The sequence below is a fragment of the Bacillus rossius genome, chromosome 3 (genome assembly GCF_032445375.1).
Source record: "Bacillus rossius redtenbacheri isolate Brsri chromosome 3, Brsri_v3, whole genome shotgun sequence".
Classification (NCBI taxonomy): Eukaryota; Metazoa; Arthropoda; class Insecta; order Phasmatodea; family Bacillidae; genus Bacillus; species Bacillus rossius.
Genome location: NC_086332.1, coordinates 15,277,092 through 15,300,256, shown reverse-complemented (window position 1 = coordinate 15,300,256; position 23,165 = coordinate 15,277,092). Strand labels below are relative to the sequence as shown.

The 23,165-nt window shown below is 36.9% G+C and overlaps 1 protein-coding gene across 1 annotated transcript in view; it reads right to left on the bottom strand.

Annotated features, from left to right (window-relative positions):
- Positions 1–22,902, bottom strand: part of LOC134530265 (uncharacterized) — a 50,222-nt gene extending 27,320 nt beyond the window's left edge. The window contains exons 1-3 of the mRNA XM_063364960.1: positions 22,846–22,902; positions 11,230–11,353; positions 10,222–10,333 (exon numbers count right to left, since the gene is read on the bottom strand). The gene's annotated coding sequence lies outside the window, so the exon portion shown is untranslated. The remainder of the gene's footprint in view (positions 1–10,221; positions 10,334–11,229; positions 11,354–22,845) is intronic.
- Between the last annotated feature and the right edge of the window lie 263 nt (positions 22,903–23,165).

Below are 23,165 nucleotides of genomic sequence, written 5' to 3'. Positions count from 1 at the left end.
AAGTTTATTCAGTAATAATATATGGAGAATAATTTCCTAATAAATTTAGATAATTAATTATTTGTTAAAACTACTTGTATTAAACAATCAAACCAAATGACTAAGCTATAAATTTAATGTTATTATAACAATAGGATAAACAAATAAAATGTTTTAGTAGGTATTTGCTGTAAGCATATTTTTTGAATCAGTAATATTTTATCGAAAAAAAATTATATTCCATTACCTAAGTTGAAAAATAGCGCGCTTTATAGACGCACAACAAAGTCAATGGGAACTTTTGTAGGAGATTATGTATTATCAGTAGAGCAATGCTGTAACTATTTTAGTTTACCAAATATATTTCAGAATACTCCAATACCATAAAATTTAATTTGGGAAACTAATACGTTTCCTAATGTTTGCATAAGTTAATATATACAGGTTTATGTTCTTACACGCGGGTCAATCATCTTGGCAACATTGGCTCGTGGGTAAAGCAGAAAAAATCGAACACGTTCTAGTACGGTTTTAGCTAATATTTTCGGTATGAAAACCTTTATTCCCAGTTACAAACCCCTTGAAAGGTTGCTGAAATGCTACCCACACGGGAGCAGGCGCGCTAACAGAAAATTTTTATGGAAACTGCTAAGGGAATGGGCATCGTAGTGGTCGCAATCATAAATGTATATATATACATTTGATATGTAAATATGTGTATGCATTTACATATATACATATAAAGTGTGTGTGCATATAAAACTAGATTTCTTATTGTTAATTTTTTTTTCACATGTATTGTACAACTGTGGAGTTGGTTAAAAACCAGTGATTTTAAACAAGGGACCTTACAGTACAATAAGTTCAAATTAAATTTAAATCTACCAAATTTAGACCAAAGTATCACTCACTTAGATTTACTACACCTCTAATTTACGTCATAAACAGTAGGAAATCAGTCATGGCATATCTCATTTTTATGATTCATGCTTTGCCCAAATTTATGTTTCATAATGTATGTGGCAGTATTGTTTTGTTGTTTACTACATATTTGACACTCTACAGGTCCCATTTCTGTATGGTTCTAACTGCTACAACGACAAATATAATATGTGGTTACGCTAGATAAATTGTAATTATTTCGTATGCTTTAGCCCGAATCAAAAGGAAAGGAACTTGTGTGTCACTGTCATATTAAAACTTACTTAAGCTTTTCCTATTCAGAATTAAAGTAGTTCAATATTGCTGTATGCAAAGTTACTTGCTTACGCAATCCTCCAACATACACTGACTGAATTTCTTCATGGTACTTACAGGCATAGTTTTTTACTGTAACAATATGTAAAGCAATTTCGGTTGCGGACAATCCATTTATACAGAGAGCCAAGATGTTAAACATCAAAAATTACAACTCGATCACAAAACATACCACTCAGTCACACACTTCTTGATAGAGGTGCCTCACGACAGAGGTGTAAGATAGCATAGTTCGAGATTCTCAGCCTGTACCTAATTATTAAGAGCACATCAAACTCGGCATACAGACAGATTTACTTGGAAACAATAAAATAATAATTCAGAATCTAAATTACAAAACATTTCACAGTATTAACTTACGTGACATAGCGTTAGCCTAATAAACACTCTCCCCGAGCGACTGGCTCGGCTCGCCGGGCGCAGAGATGCACGACACAGGGCAAAGCACTCAAGGTCAAAATATCTAACGCGCATTATCTGTTTTGTAAAATGGCTGGCAGAAGATAAAAACAAAAATAATATACAGAATGAAGCACCCAGTGAAATACATTTTTTTAAATATAAACATTAATGTTTATTTTCTTATGAATAAAGTACGATTTTTACGATTTTTAGAAGTTGAATAAATGCTCTTAAGTTAGATGAAGTCATTATATTATTTTCAGCGAGAGCATTTTGAAACATTAGGCAGCGCAAGGAGCCCTGATATATTTGTATGCAACTTCGTCATATTTTTTGAATAGCCTACTATGTCACAATAAGTGAAAAAAATAATGGAAATAAGAATGCAATTCGACGATATTATAAGGGTTATATATTTACTAGCTGCAGTACCCGGCTTTGCCCGCGCTGAACACCGGGTGATATATTGTCCGCGAGTTACAGCAAAATGGATAGCGATATGTCCAGTGTGTTGGACATTAAGAAATGATACATAATTACTGTTTGTGTATCTGTGACCTATGATTTTCTGTTTACCCATGGCGATCGGTTGAAAGGTTTAGAAGTTGATGCGCTACAGCGCCATCTAGCGGCGAGTTACAAAAAAAATGGATAGCATAAAAACCTTCTTCATGATAAAAACACTTCGATGTGCCAAATTTCATGGCGATCGGTCAAACGGTGTAAGAGTTTATCGACGTCATACATGCCAACATCCAATTATATATATTCTTATATTTCGAAATTTTAGGGCTTTCACTTTTGCGGAAAGTGGATGTTCAGGACCTCGAATGGTTTGGAACACTCCATCTCGAAAGAAATGATATTTGAAATTCCTGAAATTTTCGAAATTTTGGGGCTTTGTCCCCAGAGGGGGAGTGGTGATTTTGAGGACCCTGAATGGCTAAGAAACAATAAAAATCGAAAGAGAATGATATTTGAATTTTTTTAAATTTTGGGGTTTTGACCCCTGAGGGGGGTGGGTGTGTTGTTGAGGACCACGAATGGCTCGTAAACACTCCAAATCGAAAGAGAATAGGCTTTTGGAAATTTTCCGAAATTGTTTAATTATTGGGTCTTTGACTCCTTGTGGGGGGAGGGTAGTTTGAGGACCCCGAATGGCTTGGAAACACTCCAAATAGTAAAAAAGTATTCTTAAATTTAAGAAATATTTCGAAATTTTGGGGTTTTGCATCCCCCCCCCTCCCTCAAAATTGGGTGGGAAGTCGACTTTGGGTAAAAGTTCCACCATGCCCCGGACACTTTAGTTCGTAATGACTTAATTTTAATACAATTTCCTCCAATTTTTCGAAATTTTGTGGCTTTCACTTTTGTGGAAGGGAGAGGGGGGGGGGGGGGGTGGAGGTTCAAGACCTCGAATGTTTCGAAGCACTCCATCTCGAAAGAATAGATATTTGAAATTCCTAAAATTATCGAAATTTTGGGGCTTTTTCCTAGAGGGGGGGCGGGGTGTTCGAGGACCCTGAATGACTCGAAAACACTTAAAATCTAAAAAAAAAGATTTTTTAAAAAATTTAAACTTTCGAAATTTTGGGGCTTTAACCACCTGGGGGGGGGGGGTGATGTTGAGGACCCCGAATGGCTCGGGAACACTCCAAAACGAAAGAGATATAAAGGAATATAAGAATGTAGGCATTTACTGTACTCCTATCTACCATAATAACAATATTGACAAATAGAAAAACTTATTACCTACCTATTAATAATTTTCTAAATAAATTAATAAATAACTCTATGTTTAAGAATTTACGTACATACATAATATTAAACTTCAAACTATACAAATATAAATATTAGTAGGCCCTACCAACCTATGAATAAATTTCGAAGAAATTTATAAGTTTACGAATTTATATACCTACTTAATATTTAACTTCAACCTGTCCACACAATAAAAACCTAAGAATATTAGTGTAATTAATTTTTTTTATTTGTCATAATACCTAAAATACGTATGTTTCCAAAATAAAACAAAGTATAAATAATGACCAATTTGACAAAAAAAAATTGTACAACTCGAATGACATTGAAAACATACACGTGAAATTTAAAAGAATTATGAGTGCCCTAGGTAGGGAGAAAAAATATAGAAGAAATTAAATTTAATAAATGGGTGCGTGTACTTAGGTACGCGCATGAGAAGTTATACTTCTTTGGCATCATTAAAAAATAGTTTTTAATTGCATGCAAAAATATTGCGTGGAGTCCCTCCGCGCGGAAGAAGTGAAACTTTGTAATGTGGAAATGAAAATAGGAAGGGGTAGAAATAGATTCTTAGTGAAATCATATTGTATCAAATCAAAATAAAAAAAATAAAGGAAATAAATGTGTAACGATTCATAGATTGATCTTCAGAGAGAGAGAGAGAGAGAGAGAGAGAGAGAGAGAGAGATATACATATTGAATGACTATAAAACTTACTTTTTTATGAGAGTAGATTTTCATGAAATAAATCATGAAATCATTCAACGATAAAAGCTGTTTATTTAACTAAGCGGACGGGTTCGCCCGAAGGAGAAAATTGACGCGGCAAGACCTCGTGGACATAGAGAAATGACACACACTCACTATTTATGTGTTTATGAAACATGATTTTTTTCTGCAATTTAAATTGTAATATACAAAAACGGTATTGAAAATTGAAACAAATATGGTGACACTACAAACTGTCAAGATCTTTATTTTTTTCTTACTCTCTACTTAGTTCCTTACAATAGAAAAACGTAACGTAATGGCTTGAAAGCTATTGCACGGCAGGCATAGAGGAATGACACTAACAGTTTGTATATCTATGACACACATTACATAAAATTAAGATATATTTTTTTAACACGTTTAATTTTTTTTTTTTTTTTTTTAGACAAAATATAGCCTATGTCCATCCCCAGGATATAATCTATCTCCTTGCCAAATTTCATTACGATCCGTTCAGCCGTTCAGCCGGGAAAAGGTAACAAACAAACAAACAGACAGACAGACAGACAGAGTTACTTTCGCATTTATAATATTAGTATTGATGAGAATATTTTAAGGAAAAAATATTAACTAAATATTTTTGACAAAAATATTTTTTTTTGTGAAGACGCGTCGTTGTAGATGGAAAAGAAAGGTCCATTTACAGTTCAAAAATTTTCATTACAAAATTTTAAGTTTTCCGTACCATGAAACAACTAGGGTCGGCGTTACATTCTACATCAGCATACAGTATGTGCGAAAGATTCATCCTTGGATCGTCTTTCATCAGATACACATTCCTAAAATAATTTCATTTCTAGTGATGCATTATTTTTAATTGCACGTTTCCTTTGAATAAGCACAGCAAGTTTAAAAGGAATGTTGCCTCAAATTTACATATATACGTATTACAAAAATTTAACGAACGATTGTTTCGTCAATAGGCCCTACACGTGTTATTATTACAGGGTTGCCACTGGTCCCTAAAAGTCCCTAAAAGTCCCTATTTTTCCATTGTTCCCTTAAAAGTCCCTATTTTTTGATAGGTCCCTAAAGTCCCTTTTTTTTAAATTTTGAAATGGATTCATTGGAAAATTAACATATTTATTTAATTTTTTATGAATGTGTCATGAACACTGGCCATCAACACGCTTCCACACATCCATAAAGTTTTGCAGCTGTCGAGCTACATTTTCCTGCATCTTACTACATGTAAGTTTTACAGTATTGATATTGTTTTATTATTCTTTCAATGTTTTTATTAAAAAATATTGTGTGAACAAATTAAAATTTTATGGGGGAGATAACATTCTTAAGCCCCAATGAAGATTAACTGAGGGGCACAGATGCTCCAACTTGGTATAGGTAACACAAGTTGTTTGTAGCATTTTATTTCAGGTACCTTCTATATAGCTTATAATCTAGTTGCAGAACATATAATGACAAAGTCGTCATTACTTAAACCAATACTGAAATGTTTTCAGTGTCTTCAGCCTAACAAGAGAGTGTTAGACCAGAGTTCACTTGATATTGTTACCATCAGCAAAACTCTTCCATTGAACATAAATACAAACCTGCTTTTTGATGAGTGGAAGTTATTGCAGTCAGAACCAGATCAAGACATAATTGACAAGTGTGAAGTGAAAATTGACAAATACTGGTATCATTTCATGACATTAAAAAATGCTTTAGGGTCTCCAAAGTATCCAACAGTTTCAACTGTAGTCGAGCTGCATTGGCAGTATCACATGGAAATTCAGATGTAGAGAGAGGGTTTTCAACTTCAGTGAGAATTTTAACAGAAGACAGGTCTTTGTTGTCAGAACGCACTCTCAATGCTGTGTTAATTGTAAAGTCAGCCTTAAAAATATATGACAATAAGCCACATTTGGTACCTGTGACAAGAGAGCTCCTGAATCTTGCAAGGTGTGCTCATCAGAAATATTGTGCTTATTTAGAGGAGCAGAAAGCAAAAAAAGGATTGGAAGCAAAAAAACTGGAAGAACAGAGAAAAAAGGTTGAAGAAAAGCAGCATACTATAATGTTGGAGAAAAAAAAGATGTCTATTTTCCAAGCTGAAGAGAAGTTGAAAGATTTGAGAAATAAAAAAGAGAAAAAAAGGAAAACTGCTGAAAGGTTATTTTCAGAAGCTAATAAAAGACTTAAAGAGGCACTTAAGTCAAATGATATTGCTGCTTTAAAAGAAGAAGCAAGTCTTGCACAGGCAATGATTGAAGGGGTTATGAAAGTCCAGAATAAAAGTTATGGTGGAAAGGGAATTGTATGAGCAAAATATATAATGTTTTTTCCCTTAAATTAATTTATAATCAAAAACAGCATTTATTTGCATTACTTGTTAGTAATATTTGACAAAATGTTTCTTAAATATTTTCTAACACTGAAGATTGCAAGACTTTAAAAGAAAAATAATAAATTGACATTTACCGCAAAACTTCAAGGTAAATTCAACTATAAAGTATAATATTACGGAATGACATACACACATTGTATTTTTGCTCATTGGGGAGAAGGGTGACCATTCTTTTAACGACGGTATACTGGATTACTTGGTATGCTGAGTTAATACTTTGTTATTTGTTGTACTCGACCATAAAATTGTATGAAAAATTCTAGAAATGTTAAGGTTTCCGCAAAATTTCAGTCCCTAAAAAGACCCTAAAAGATCCCTTTTCTTATTCTGTCAGTCCCTAAAACACCCTATTTTTGGAGGTCCAGCTGGATGGCAACCCTGTTATTACATTATAGGAAAGTTTCACAACAAATGCTGATAATCCTTCGATTGTTTAATATTAGTTATATAGAATACGTTATACATAAAACATGTAAAAACGACAGTGTTCATGAATATCGTAAATAGAAAAAACCTGATATACGACAACGGGCCGGTTTTATTAAAGCTTTAAAATTGGTATTATCATTAATATCGATATTAAAGAAGGTAACATAAAAAAATCAATTTTAAAATTTGAGATATTTACTAAATATTTTCATTGCAGGGTTTTAGGTGGTAAATGTTTTTTTGTATAATTCCAAAGCAAAATTTAGGATTGCAGTTAGCGTAGCATCGGTAGGCAACACGTAGTTCATAGTCAGCAGTCCGGAGTCGCCAGTCAAAATTACATAACATGACCAAGGGAGTATTTGATTAAACCACATCATCACGAAAGATTTTCTGATAGGTGAAAATATTTTGGCAGCTGGCGGTCTGGCAAGTTGTTTCGGGCCGAAGCCCGGCCTAGCCTCACCACCTCCACCTCCTAGGACTGAACCCGTGAGGGTATTCCAGGAGCACTAACTTTTCTTCTTTCATCCTGATGTCACCTGGTCTTAATGGCATCAGGATGTTTGGCCTCGGATGTTCATATGCCATGTTTTTGAATGGTTAAACACCATTCGTTTGCCACAACCAGAAACAACTTATCCATTCTGTTTGAGCCGCCGTGCCTGCAGCCAGAATATAGCTTTGTCAATTTTATAAAATACTTTGTCAGTTGCATCCATGCAGATTTTAAACACGACGGCTGATGTTAAAACTCTTCAGTCATTCCGCGTGGGATCTCTTGTATGCCATTGCTCCGGGACGGTCTGGCAGTCCGAAATGAAGTTAGATGATATCCCACTGCTCGACTGGCGACTGCTGGACTGCTGTCTGTGGAACAGTTTATCTCCGACTGCCGCCTGCCGGTTGCAAGTTGTCAAACTGCGGACTGCGCATTGTGAATAAGGTCCTAGATGCCGAAACGTCCGGCGTCGCCTCTTCGTAAGCAAAAGAAACTAAAAATTGAACATTTATATCCAAATGGTTTTATTCTGCGGGCTATAATGTCAGGCATGCAGTCCGACTGCCGGGCTCGGGTGCTTGATGAGAATGTGACGTGAGACGAGTGGAACGGTATGTGCACAGACGATAACTTTTTTCCGCAATGCGTAACACGCCAGCGCACAGAGAGGTTTAAGTGACACGAGATATTAGTATAAACACAGCGTCGTTTTTTTCTTATTTTAGCGGCGGCTACACATTACACGTCTCTTAGTAACCTGTGGAATTCGTCAAGGTTTTACAATTAGCAGCGGCGATAATGCAATATGATACTTTTTTTGAACCGCTCTCACGGAGTTCCGTTTGTCAACTGTGAGTCTGAGCTTAGCGAGATTGACACGTGTACGTCTCCGAACGCATACACTTCCAACTTCCAGAACCGCACGTATGTTGCTAGACTCCGACGTTTATGGTTTGAATCACCGGAAAAAAACATAGAAGTGTGTACTAATCGTACGGCCATTAATAACATGCAACAAATGCTATTTATGACTTATTATTCTTGTTTTCTGTATAAAAAATTTCAAATGTGTAGAGGTGTTCCCACTACAAACTATCACAGTCAGCCATGGACAGCCGGCAAAATACTATTTGTTTTAATTGTGACTATAATGACAAGCTTCTATGTCCAAATTAAACTTACACTGTCTGAAATACTGCAATATTTATGCATGTTTGCACACACCGAACAGTTTGTAGCTAATTGCTTTGGGCACCAAATTCTGCTTACCAAATAAGAACCCCCCCCCCCCCCCCCTCCAAAAAAAAAAGGCTCTTCTTATTCTTACGTTCATTCACAATTGAAGTTAAAAAAAATACTTTTTTAAATGTTACGTAAAATTCTTTATTTCAACTTGGCGTTTTTAAAATGGTTAAATGCATATTTTGGTTAAAAGTGTTGATTGCATATAAATTTATACCATTAAAAATATTAATGGCCACATATAAAATAAAATTAATAAATACGTAACTAACAAAGCCATATAAAATCGATTTGAATATATCACTTGTATAATGAAATATTACTTATGCCCAACGATTTGGCGTTTACTTCCTTTAATGGTTTTGTTCTTCTTCCGAGGTGCATTCTGTCGTAACCTTGCCTTATGACCCCGCCTGCAGTCACGCTGAATTCTAATGTCGTTCGGCCTCAACACAACTAACTGTGGAATACGCGTGTACTCAGCCCGGTCTGGTGTCCACAGGCCCGCCCTAGCCGGGGTGAGTATTCAGTCCGGGCAAGCGAAGCACAACTGAAAGAGGACAGGAAGAAAGGCAGCGCGGAGACCCCCCTTCCTCCTGCCTCGTCATCCAAGGTCAAGCGGCCGTGGCGGCGCCACATACCGGGAAGAACATTCGCGCAGCACACGTCGTAGAAATCACGGTTTTTCTCAAAATTTTCCGTTGTGACCTAGTGCAAATTATATACGCAGCGAAAGAGAAAGGATTGGTTCACGATCCAAAAGTGGTTTTACGCAATAGTAATGAAAACTGTGAGCTTGGCGTGCCTCTGAAAATACGCTAATTAGGCTTATTCAGCATGCATTTACTAATCGACTATATGTCTGAGACATCTTAAACAACTTTAGGATCATGCCCGGTACCTTAATCTCTTTTATATCCGAAATCGGTAATCGCATGTCAAATAGTTTCGATAAAAACAACTAATTGTTAAACCTCTGCAGCTCACTTTGCACTGCATGTAGGCGGGCCCCTTAAGGCCCCCGCCTACCCGGGCACACACACGGCGCGCAGAGCTTCAGGAAAAAACAACGCGATTTCTAAACTACTCAAGATATCCCAGTGGGATCTGCTTACGAAAAGCATTTAAGAGTTCGCTGAGGGACGAAAAGTACTTTTGATTTTGGATGAAGTTTTTAAATTGTTTTTTTTAGAGGAGTTAAAATGGCTAAAACGCCTGTTTTCAGAGTAATTTTTAGGGCGTAAAACAACCATTACAGATACTTGAAAGCACTTAAGGGACTTGCATTACGCCTTTATCTTCATTTCTCCGCAAAATAATATTACGGTCACCGCTCAAATTCCACAGCTATCATGTGACGACGAGAAGACTGCGCGCCAGTTCAGACCATTGCGCTTAGAGGCTATACCGCGCTAGAAATACCAGCGAGCGTCGCGCTTATCATCCCGCCTCACTAACACACACACACCCCTGACGAGGCGGGTCCCTTGAAGGAAAGTAAGGAAGAAGTGGACGTGATATGTACGTGTTGTCAAGAAGGGCCCCAGTCGCGGTGAGGCCGGCCCCTGGAGCAGTGTTGCCACATTTCACCGCTCCGACCGTGGTCCAGCGCATCTGTCAACTCCGCGGCAGCAGGCCTGAAACAGTAGGTAGCAGCACCAACAGTTGGAAGGAGCGCTTAAGGTGACATACCTGCTTAGAGAGCAGAACTCATACACACACTGCCCTAGTTATCTTAGTTGTCGTCTCAGCATCGTGTACATTTTTAATATTTATTACACTCTATGAATTACAAAGATTATTTGACGTGACAACGTCTAATAAATCGATGAACGCCGGCTGCACCACGAAAAAGTGTCCAGTTACGCACATTGTCCAGTTACGCTGTGTCCCGTTACGCTCATTGTACGCTTGAGCCGCATCTATCTCTCTTCCACTCGATTGGAACAACCATCGATTTGACTTTTTCGAGGCACATTAAACTTGAAACACTCCCATTCGTTTCCTACTTTTCCTATCATCGTCCTATCCATAACAGAATAACACAGATTGGAAGAAGTTAAATAGCAAACATGTATAAAAGTTATAGTTAAAATAATCTCTTCGTTAAAGTAATATACATATTTGAATTAATGAGTGCAAGTAAAAGAAAATTTATCAATTAAATTGTAAATTTCATTTCACTCCTTCTGTGTATCCATACAAAATATTGATAATTCAATAAAAATGATTCAATTTTATTCATAAAAGTATGTAATCATTTCATCAATGTTTTGTTATGACGTTGTCACGTTAAACTATCGTCCGTAAACTGACTTTACAGACAAACATTTTTTTTTTTCAATTTGGTCACGGCTATTTTCGTCGAAATAAACCATTTAGCAATAGCTAAAGTATTTTTCTCAACAATTGTGGAAATTATGTTATAAAATATACCAGCATTTGTTATAAGGTAACTTTTACCACTCCAACTTTTATGCTGGAAGACTGAACTTTAGACTTTTAACTGAGTTTCAATTTAACTTGTGCTTACCGGTACAGGAGCACGAAGTGGAGAATCCATGCCTCCGTAGAGAATAGAAGACGCGACCTGAATGAGGCACGGCCTGAGTTGGAAAACATGTCCGTTATAGCCGCTAAGTCGAGTGCCGAACAGCCTGTAAAAATGAGAAATTCACACAAAATGCCTTAGAAAAACTCAGAAAGTCATTGTGTGAAGGTATCTGCATATTTTCATGGAAACATAAAACAGTAAGTTATTGCAACACCGGAAGTAAGCACGACTGTATCTTTAAACTGATAGTTTTCACGGACATTGTGTACAGCAATTGTTTTCAATCATTCTGTTGTGATAATTTTATAACTTAAGAGGTAATTGTTAAAAGTATTGTAGAGCAAAATGATGCGGACAAAAGATATGTACATACTGTTAGATTGTAACTATAATTTCCTATATCATTCAGACTACTTCAATAGCATGCTTGAAATTAGTAATTCAAGCTTAGAAATACCATGTTAAGTCTTTCTTCGGGGAAATATGACTAATCATAGCACATGAAAGATTATTCATTGCGTCGCGGCATGTGAAAATATACTTTATTGTTAATAATGTTCGCGGGCTTTCACTGCCATTGTCTGAAGTAGCTTGACTTCGGGATTGTAGCCGTGTCCTTGGCGAATAATTCACCGACGTTTCGGTCGACAATGCAGTCGCCATCATCAGGGAGCAGTTAACTGCTGAAGGCACTGGAGCTTGGCTCGACAATGGCTCGCTCTTCTGTTCGCTTCCTTCGCACACTCACGTTTGGCGGTGAGGGGTTGCAAGTGCCATGTCATTTGGGCCGACTCTACGCCCGAAAAGTCCAGAAAGACTGTGTTTATTCGCGCCACTCAGCGGGTCGACCTCGGGAAACATGCAGAATTCCCAGGCCGCTAAAAGGGTCATTGACAATGGCCTGAGGCGTGACGGTTCTGGGGGAGTGGAAGGGGTAACATACGTCAGCGAACGGCGCTTGACGTCAGTGGCGTGCGGGGCCGCCAGCCAGCTTTGAACATGGCGCGCGTCGCGGTTCTGTCTGCGTTCGTAATAACACTATTATAAAACTATAGTTTGTTCGTTTGTTTGCAAAAAAAACTATTGGACAGATTTTTATGAAACTTATGCGATGGTTTTCTCCGTGTGCTCACGATTATTCTTGTCAATATTTTGATGGTTTTCTCCGTGTGCTCCTGATTATTCCCGTCGTTCCTCCAAGCGCTTCTGGTTATTTCTGAGAACCGATCTCTGCATGAAGGAACCTAATGAGACATGCCATTTTATCCAGAGTTGCAATTAAATTGTGAATTGCTGCTACTAAATCAGCACTTGTAATATTTTTCTCATGTGGAATTTAAAAAAATAAACACCCATTACTGAGTCAAATAATAAGCTCTGAGACATCTGAGAAACACTAAGAGGAGTGACAAACTTCCTTCTCCAAGGTGCTTAGCGAAGCCATCCTTCTTTTTCGATCGTTAGTGGGTATCCTGCATCTCACATAAAAAAAAAACATAATATTTACCTTCAAGCAACACGTGGCGTCATCTGTTGACAATAATTGGGACTACGTACTTACTTACTTAGTTTCTTTGCATGAGATAAATTAACTCTCGCAGCTGAATGGAGTCCAAGACAGTTAGAGCCAATAAGTCTCGTAGCCTTGTCGCCTTGAGTTCTGGAAGCTTCGTAGTCCTGTAGCCTTGCAGTCTCGTAACCTTGTAGACTCGTAATCGCGTAGTCTCGTAACCTCATGGCTCGTAGTCACGTAGTCATGATGCCTTGGAGCCTCATAGACTTGTAGCTACGTAACCAAGTAGCCTTGTAATGTAATAACATAATGCTGCTGGAGCAGTTGGAGCCAAAGAGAAAATTCAGTCAAAGACAGAGATGCAGCAATTAGAGCCTTCTAGACTTGTAGCTTCGTAGTCAAGTACTCATGTAGACATGTAGTCCTGTAGTCTCGAATCTTCGTAGCCTCCTAGTTTTGTAGTCAAATAGCGCTAGGCCTAAGACTATTTGGAGTCAAATACTTTTGACGTAATTGATTGTTCGAGCCAATGACTGCTATAGCTAATGACTGATAGAGGCATTGTATCCTAACGTAAAATTAACGAACGCAACCTACTGAGTTGAATGTTCATGAAAATGTGCGTCCTTTTCGTTAGATGTGCTTCCTGATTGTTGAATGTGCTTCCAATTGTGCTTCATTTTTGTTGATTGTGCTTCCAAATGTGCTGCCTTTTTTATTGTGCTTCCAAATGTGCTGCCTTTTTGATTGTGCTTACAAATGTGCTTCCTTTTTGTTGATGGTGCTTCCAAAATGTGCTTCCTTTTTGTTGATTGTGCTTCCTTTTTGTTGATTGTGCTTCCTTTTTGCTTATGATGCTTCCAAAATGTGCTTAATCTTTGATGAGATTCTTGGTCCTCTTGTAAGCGTAAAACATGTTACGTTGGTTTAATTGAATATAATTAGCTGTCGATGAAGAAGGTCGTGAGGTTCGGAAATGACTGGTCTAAACGTCTGACATTGTTTATGAGCCAGCCTCGCTGTCCGAAGACTATTGGTATATGTGTATGAATGGCTTTGTACATGAATGTATTGAAAAACTAGACTTTTTTTGTTAGGCTTATCGACAATGTATTTAATTCGTCAGACGGGTATATTGTCTTGAGTTTTTTTTTTCCGTAGAGTGAATGATTAATAAACTCCGCGAAAGGTAATGGAAAATAGAATATAAAATGTATTTAATATTTAGTTACACTTGACACTGGTCAAGAATTAAACCGAGGACAGGAATCCATTGATTCAATATATAAATTAATGAGAGGATTTTCGGTGGATTTTGGAATGTTTTTCCGAATTTCTAGGTCAATAAATACAAATTTTCAAGATGGCGGTCATAATGGCTTGCTGGAGGCTGGTAGTAGAGGATTTTATGCCTCTTAGGATTTTGAACATGATTTATTTAAGTTATTATTTTTTACATAAAATTAATTTTTTTTCGTATCGCATAGGGATCGAACCAAGAACACGAATCGATCGTATCAATAAGTATATTAATTGCAAATATATTTAATGAATTTTGGAAATCATCCCGCATTTCTAGCTAAATAATTAAAAATTTCCAATATGGCACCCAAATGATAATATGGCGAGTGTTACAAATAATAAATTATTACTGCACTCTAGTGAGTAAAACTTAAACAAGTATGATGGTAATACACTCTATCAGACAAGTACACACACAAGATGGAGTCCTCCAGCAGATGAAAACAAGATGGTGGCAATATCCTCTAGCGGGTAATATATGTTGACTATCGTTCCCGGTAGCGAGTACTGAAAACAAAATGATGGATCTAAGATGGTTGTCAAGGTCATGGTCAAATTTCTAGGTCAAGGACAAAGTTCAAGGTCAAGGTCAAAGTTCAATGCCAACAGTCGAGGTCAAATGTATGGTGAACAAAAATTATACTAAGATGGCATCAGCGTACTCTAGCAGACGAAAACAACATGGTGGCCTCCAGCGGACGAAGACAAGATGGCGAACATGACATCATACCAGCTGACGATGTATACCTTGGTATTGGTGGTGAGAGGTCATTCTGTAGGTGGCTTCCATGGAGGAAGGATCTGTTGTTTTTTTTTATTTTTTTGCTCTTACTGGTTTCGAACCCAGGACGGAAATCGATCTAACCAATCAGTATATTAATAAAATATTTTTTAAATTAAATGTGTACTTTTTTCATTAAAATCGGATAAAAAATAAAGATTTTCAAGATGGCGCCTGTAACGATAATTGCAACAGTTTCGTCTTAATACAATATGGTGGTACTTTCTCGAACATTAGATGCTATTATTATTTCAAATTTTAAAAAATTACATATCGAAATTTCTTATTTTTGTTCTTAGTAGGTTTGAACCATGGACTTCAAGGCGTAAGTGCATTTTAAAATAGTATTTTATTAAAATGAGATTATTAAAATTATATTATATTTGACATTTTTTCCAAATTTCTACCATAAAAATTATGGTTTTCCAATATGACGGCCGTAACGAAGAATACAAAGGAGATTTTAAAGATTTTTTATTAAAATTTATTTAATTGATATATTTTATAATTTTAAATTTTTTTCTCAATTTTCCAGCATTAAAATTATGGATTTTCAACATGGCGGACATGGCATCATACAACTGATGATATATATGCCTTGCCATAAGTGGTGGGAGGTCAGTCTGCCAGCGACTTCCATGTAGGAAGGATCGATCGCCATTATTATTTTGACCTTGGGGTCTGAACCGAGGACTCCGAGCTCCATGTCGTAGGTGTATGTTTTAAAATATTTTAATTATCATTTTATTATATGAATTAATATTTCAAAAAAATAAAATTTGTTTATTAAAATAGGATAATAAATAAAATATTTCAAGATGGTGGCCGGAACAGAAATTGGAACGGTCATTTCATAATTCAAAATGGCTGTCAAGGCATCCTAATTTTCAAGGTTATGACCTCGGCGGTTTAAAGCGGCTAGATCTTAGGACTTTTAAGCCGCTTTTAGGATTTGAGTTCTTTCTAAGGCAAAAAAGACTTTTGAGGTTTTTTGGAATCCTGATTTTTTAATTATCAAATTTTTGAAATTTTTTGGCTGAATTAAAAAAAAACTGGAAATTTTGGCAAATTTAGGCGAATTTTGTACAAACTTTGGCAAAATTTTAAGGTAAAGGTAAAGTTCAAGGTCATCCAAGATGGCCGCCGTGACGTCATCGGAGATGTAGATTCCAAGGCAGCAGAAACCGCCACACAATAGAGCCTGAAGCCTGTCCCCGGAAGTACCAATATATACTACTGACGTCGAAGCTTCTTCATCGTCTAAAAGCTTCTTTTTTAAGCGTTAATCATTTATTATAAGTATGGAGGATCTACTTGATATGGGCTCGGATTTATTCTCAGTTTTCACGGTGATGATACTTCCATTATTTCCAGTCTTCCTTAAACCATCAGAATCCTACAATATAATTTATTTATCGAGATCAGGAGAGCTATGAACATAATCACGTTCAAGACATGGCAAATAATGGGTGTAGCCAGAGGGGGGGGGGGGGGGTTCACGGACCCCCCCCCGAAATGAAGGCAAGAAAATTGTGATTGCTAATGTTATTCATTCGAAACTATCACATTGAAATATACACACTTGTTGTTCCACAGTAATTACTTATTATTATTATTACATTAATATTTTGAACTCGCCGCGCTGCCGCTCAACGTCGATTATCCAATGACACCGCTGCATCATCGCATTTGTTCGGTAACCTTCGACATGATTTCGTGCATAACCCCGCGCCGCGCATGCGCACCTGTTGCCTCAGTCGACTCGGCTGTCGCCATTCGCCAACTATCATTGAGTGAATCTACACCGTGTAGACTGCAGTGTGAACGAAGTAATGTTGTCGTTTGTGTGTTTATTGAACTTTAAGTAACTTACTGGCCATATTACAGGAGTAAGTATGTAAATTGTAATTTAATAATAAGATTTTAGTAAATGCCAATAATTCTAGATGTGCAGTGTAGAGAAATAGAAACTTGACGGTAAGTTTTAGTTAAAATGTCAATTTGTCAGACATGTAAACCTCTTAATGAATTTGCCCTAGATAACTCAGGTAGAACAAAATTATGTGTATGTATATATTTTTTTCCGAGTTCATTCATTTTGTTTCTTTTTGTGAAATTAGTTTACTCTTTAGACAACGGAGAGCAGCGAAAGCCTAAACATTTACCACAGCAATAATTCAACGATATTTAGTTGCGCCGTCCATCAACAGACCGCACTAGCATATAACAAAGATTATTTTATTGCATATGGTACAGGTCGCAGCACAAAGCCGATAGTAGCCAGTAGCAAATAACTCCCGCAATTTTATTCTGCTGTTATTGTTCAGGACTGCACTCTAACATCAAAATGCAGTCCTAAATTTTGTAGAATCTTCCCGTGTTTCTTTATTCTGTTTCGGACAGTATCTATATTTTGTTTCTATGCATATTTACTCTGGCGAAAACAAATACACATATCGAAGCACGGAGCCGATGGCAGCCAGCAACAGATAACTCGAAATATTTTATTCGGGATTGCACGTTACCACAACAATGCAGTTGTAAATTTCGTAAACTCATTCCGCGATTCTTGATTCTGTTCTGAACATTGTATTAGGCTGCATGTTTATACTACATGTGCAGAAATAATTACATTCAGGAAGGGGAATAATTTTATGTACATTTGTGCGGTTTAAAATGTATAGTATTTGGCCTATCTACTAGTAAATTATATATAAAATCGTGGCAAGAGTACGTGATAAACTATTTATTTGTGAGCAATACTTTGTATTTTTGATATAAAAAATTAATTAAATAACTGAAAAAAAGTATACCATGTTATATATTTTTCTACACATTTTACCAATATTCTTAATCCAGGATGAGAAGTTAAAAATAAAAATAATAATAGTAATTTAATTCATTTTTAAATAACGTTTTTAATTTTATTCTCAAAATATAAAAGTATTAAAGAAATGTAATAATAAAATGTACTTATTTTTGACCATTAGGCCTACACCTACTTTTATTTAATATTACTTCTTATTTTTTCTAGGGTACGAATTTCACTTTGTCAAGAAATGGAGGGGGAAAAAACAAGAAAAGGCGATAAGCTTAAGAGTATGGACTACTGGAAAAAGTGGTGTGGTCAAGCAGTTTACAGTAAAGAAGCGCATTTGTCTACCGAACCTACAACAAATTTGCATGCGCTGGCAATGAGGCTGTGATGACAAATGAGTCTTCGACCTCAGTTACAGTATCTAACGACGAATTGGAGTCAGTAGCGCCGGCGCCTTATTTCATGACTACGTCCACCGAGCCTGCATTTAGTTAGGAATCGACCAGCTTGCCTGTTACGTCATATTTTCATTCTGTAGCTAAATTGGATGTTGTTTTACTCGAATCAAGACAAAATCGTGGATGAATATATGAAAGCCCAACTATTAAAACTGCCTTGGACCCCATCCAAAGATTATAAGTTTCCCATTTCCACAAAGAGAAATTTGCGCTTTCAATTGAAATGGATAGAGAGATCCCCCTGGCTGCCATATTGTGAATATAAAAGTGGAGCATTCTGCAGAATTTGCGTCGTAATGGGGCGTTCGCTTGATGAAGGTAAAGGCGGCCATCAGCGAATTGGCCAGCTCGTAACCGAGCCATTCTGCAAGTGGAAAAATGCACTTGAAATATTTGAAACCCATGCAAAAACAGGATATCACAAGCGAAATTCGGAACTTGCAGATAACTTCCTTAAAGTAATTTCTTCGCAGGCTTTTTCAGTCACTGAGCAGTTGTCTTCTGAGAGAAAGAGACACCAACAAGAAAACCGAAAAAAATTAATCCCTATCATAAAAGGAATAATTTTTTGCAGCAAACAAGTTATCCCATTAAGAGGTAAAACCGATTAGGGACGGATTCACTTTAAACTAGAACCAGAGCCTGAACAACCACTGCAGAATGATGGTAATTTTCGGACACTGTTGCGGTATGGGGCCGAGTCTGGGGATAAAGACTTTCTGAGCATTTAGCTACTTCTCAGAAGAATGCTCTTTACACAAGTCGTCAGATCCAAAACGAAGTAATAGAAATTTGTGGTGAAATAATTCAACATAAGATAATCGAAGAAGAAAAAAAAAAACCCAATTATTTTCTATTCTCGCTGACGAAACGACCGACATCGCGCGTGTGGAGCAAGTCTCGCTGTGCTTGTGATATGTCGATGTAAAAGATGCTAAACATAAAGTTAAGGAAATGTTTCGTGAGTACATTCCAACGTCACAGGATCCGGTCTAGCAAATCTCATTATTACAGCTCTGAAAAAGCGTGGACTTGAATGTTCTCATGTTGTTGGTCAAGGTTACGACGGAGCTGCAGCTATGAGTGGGTATTTGCACGGTGCCCAGGCATATGTTCGTCAAGAATGTGCTCTTGCTCTTTATGTACACTGTAGTGCACACTCTCTCAACCTCGCCATTGCTTACTCATGTTCACGAGCAGATATCCGAAATTGTATTGGTATTGTGCAGTATGTCGGTTCGTATTTCAGACATTCTGCTCAACGCACTGCTGTTTTGAAGGAAAAAATTCGAGAGCTGTTACCCGCCGATCACCAAAAAAGCCTGCTTGCAATGTGTGAAACACGGTGGGTCCACAAGCATGAAGCTGTCATGAGATTCAAAGAAATTTATTCAGCGATTGTGAACGCTCTCGAAGAACTCTAGTCTAGCCATAATAAGGAAACATCGCAACAAGCCGTCCAAATGCTTAACACACTTCGAGCTTCGAATTTTGCTGATGTCCTTAGTGATTCTTGAGAAAGTCATGAGCTATACATTGTCGCTGTCAAAACAGTTGCAAGCAATTAACACCAACCTGATCACAGTATTCAGCCACGTGGCTGATGTTATTAATGCCTTGCAACTTCTGACGAATAAAGCTGATGACGAGTATCCTCATATCTATGAAGAAGCAAAGGGTTTGCTCGAAGAAAATAGTGGTATACTGCAGATGCTACGCATAGTCGGAAGGCAGTTGAACCACTCAAACATTCCTGCGTCAGATATATGCTCGCATTACAAAATAAATTTCTTCATCCCATTCCTTGAACATACAATTCAACAATTGAATAAAAGGCTTACGAAGCACCGTAAAGTAGTGACGGCACTATATGGTGTATTACCTTAAAATTTCGCGGCCAGTTCCAAAATTGAAGAGGCAATTTGTATGTACTCGTCAGTGCTTCCCGAAAGAAGTACATCTGTAGTCAAAGCAGAACTAGATGTGTGGAAAGCAGTGATGACAAGCACCTCTCCTACTCCAAAATGTGCTTTGGAATGCCTAGATAGGTGCGATCGAAAACTGTATCCAAATGTTTACACATTGCTACAAATTTTGGCCACCATACCTGTTTCCACCGCTACCCCAGAAAGGACTTTTTCAAGCCTAAGGAGCAACACGACCAGTGAAAACAGATTGAACGGTTTGGCTCTCATTAATATACATTATGGGAAAAAAATTGATGCGGATGAAGTAGTGGATATATTTAAAAATAAAAACAGAAGAATAATTCTGTAATGTGTTTTGTGTTTGCCCTTTTTTTACATGGATATTAATTTTGCACTTTTTGATATTTTTTTTAACCCCACCACCCCCCCCCCCCCCCCAACCCACAACTGAAACCTAGCTACGCCCACGTGGAAAATTATTTACATCATGCAGCACACTCTTCCTTAGAGTAGTAGCTTTATCGATGTCCTCTATCTCGTAAGTGGGCTTGCCTTTACAAGTTCTGGCGTGTATTTTGAAGATATCAATTAGTGAAAACAATTTGCCACACCGATACAAATATACTTTTTGTTTAGCTGGTTTTTAACGCAATCATTTTTCTCGTGACGTCTAGCATTCTTTCTCAGAACATATTTCTTGCTGCAGTATCTACAGCGGTGTCCTTCCGATTCAACTGCAGGCAACGAACCAGAATCTATATTAGCTTCTGTGACTAATGCCAGACGCTTACTGAGTGTTTTAAATTGGATCAATTACTTAAATATAATTTTTAATATTTCGTCAGCGACAGTTAATTTATCCCATTAAATAACTTGTTGCAGATAGTCCCTATTCATGGCAACAGATGGCACCACATGTGTTGAGGTAAATATTATGAATTTTTTTACCCCGGATGGTCTCTCACGGTCGCAAGGGAAATAAGGCTGGAAATTTTGACGAATTTTAAGCAAATTTTAAGCAAATTTTGAGGAATTTTGAGTCATTATTGGCAATTTGTGGTCGATTTTGAAGGTCATGGTCATCCAAGAAGGCCACAATGAGTTCACAATCCAAGATGGTGGACACCAACACTACACCCTAAACCTTGAGCCAGTAGAACATTTACATACTACTCACCTTATATTTGCCTACGCTTGGTTGTCAAAAACATTTATGGATATTGAGAATCAGTTACCGTGAGCTTCGAGACTACATAATTATCTACATTTATATATATATTATAACCATATATGAATTAGACAAATAATCACTAAGAACAAAAAGGGCCTAAAATACATGGGAATTTTCTAATGTAACGCTCACCTAGCAGAAAGCTTGAAGGCAGTACGTACTTGATAGTAATTTACGTACTTAACATTAAAGCAGTTTTAATTTAAGTGGTAAATTAATTAAGTTTTTTATGTATGTGACCTAAAAAAATAGAAAAATTTTAACAGTAAAGAACGTTTTAAACTAGGCTTTAAAAATGTAATTAGATACACTATGTTTTATACTAGAACTTTATTTATCACGAAAAAAATTAATACCCTTGCAAAATGTAATCAGTTGTGAAACCACGTTGTACTGGAGGACTGAAGACTTCAGAATAAATTATTTAATTGATTTAAAGATTAAAAATACTACACTAATTATTTTAAAAATATGAATTGGTAAAGCAAAGAGATGTTTTCAAAAGAGAAGTTAAAATTTCAGTGCAAAAACTCGCTTGTATAAAACCATTCATAGCCAGCGGTACAAAAATTTTAGTTAAGATTTTTATCAATATGCATTGCAAATGTTAAATTAACTGGTTGTGGTCACGTAAGAAATTAGTCTCCCAAATTGGTGTTATCGTAATTACATGAACGTATCTTTGACCAAAAAAGACTTTTAAGTTAAGGAATTAAAATGTGTCATTGAAATTACAAAAATTACCTAATTACAATAAAAATACAGATACAGAAATATTTTTCCTTCTCCAAAGGATTTTTCTGTATAGCTAAGTCACAAAAATAACTGTCCGTAAAGTATTTCAAGATATTTTAAAATTATGGACGAAATTCTCGTTAAAAATGTTAAAAATAACATGTTATGGTAAGTAACCACACATATTTGAATAAAGATGTGCTGTTAACGTGGTAAGGTAAGATTAAACAAGCACTTCAGAAAAATAGTACAAATTTTGTTGAACAAAGTATGTATTTATTCAAATGAGCAAAATATTGCGATCGTTAAGAAGTATAAAGTGTGGGGTTAAATTTAATGCGTTAATGTTCTCTAAAAACTAATTCCGAACGTAAAATGTATTTTTTTAGGGATGTTCTGCCGAGTTGAATGATCCACATGATTTAGTTTTTCTTTGTGATCACAAATGTTCACATGCATGCTTACATGCGAGTGTAGTGTTGTAAATAAATCAAATAAATCATTGATATTTTTAATTAAGATTAATAGCGTTTGTCCAAAAAATATTATAATTAATTTAGGAGAGATTAAATTAAATGGCCGAAATTAATTTGAAATGACAGTGAAGCACGACCGTTCCTTCACTCGGTTGTTTAAAAGGGATAATTTCATTGCATATAGTTAAGAATTCGAAACATGAAAGCCCTAATATTTAAAAAAAAAAATGTTTTGCCCGTCAAACTGAGATTTTGCAGGCGTGGTTTCTCCTTTTCCTGGCTGTCTGACAACAAACGATATAAAAAAAAAATTGTTACTCAGCTTTCAAAGCCAGTCGAGATTCTGTACGTACAGTTTCGGATTTGGGATAGTCCAGGGCGGCGTCCTCTTCCTCCGAATGTCGAGTTGCAACTCCCGATAGCACACTCGCAACCACGACTGCATCGTCCGCGACCACCGCAACTGACGTCACGCCACCCGCGCAAAGCACGGTGCTCCCTCCCTTAACACGCGCGAGGGCGCATACACGCACTTCCCCCCCTCCCTCTCCCTGGGCAATTCCGCGGCCCAGCGGAGGGCAATCCACCCCTCCCGCCGCCCGTCGTGCGTCATCCGCGCTCCTTTCTCCCGTTTCAGATCACCCGCCTTCGCGCTCCGTGACGTCTGTTCGAC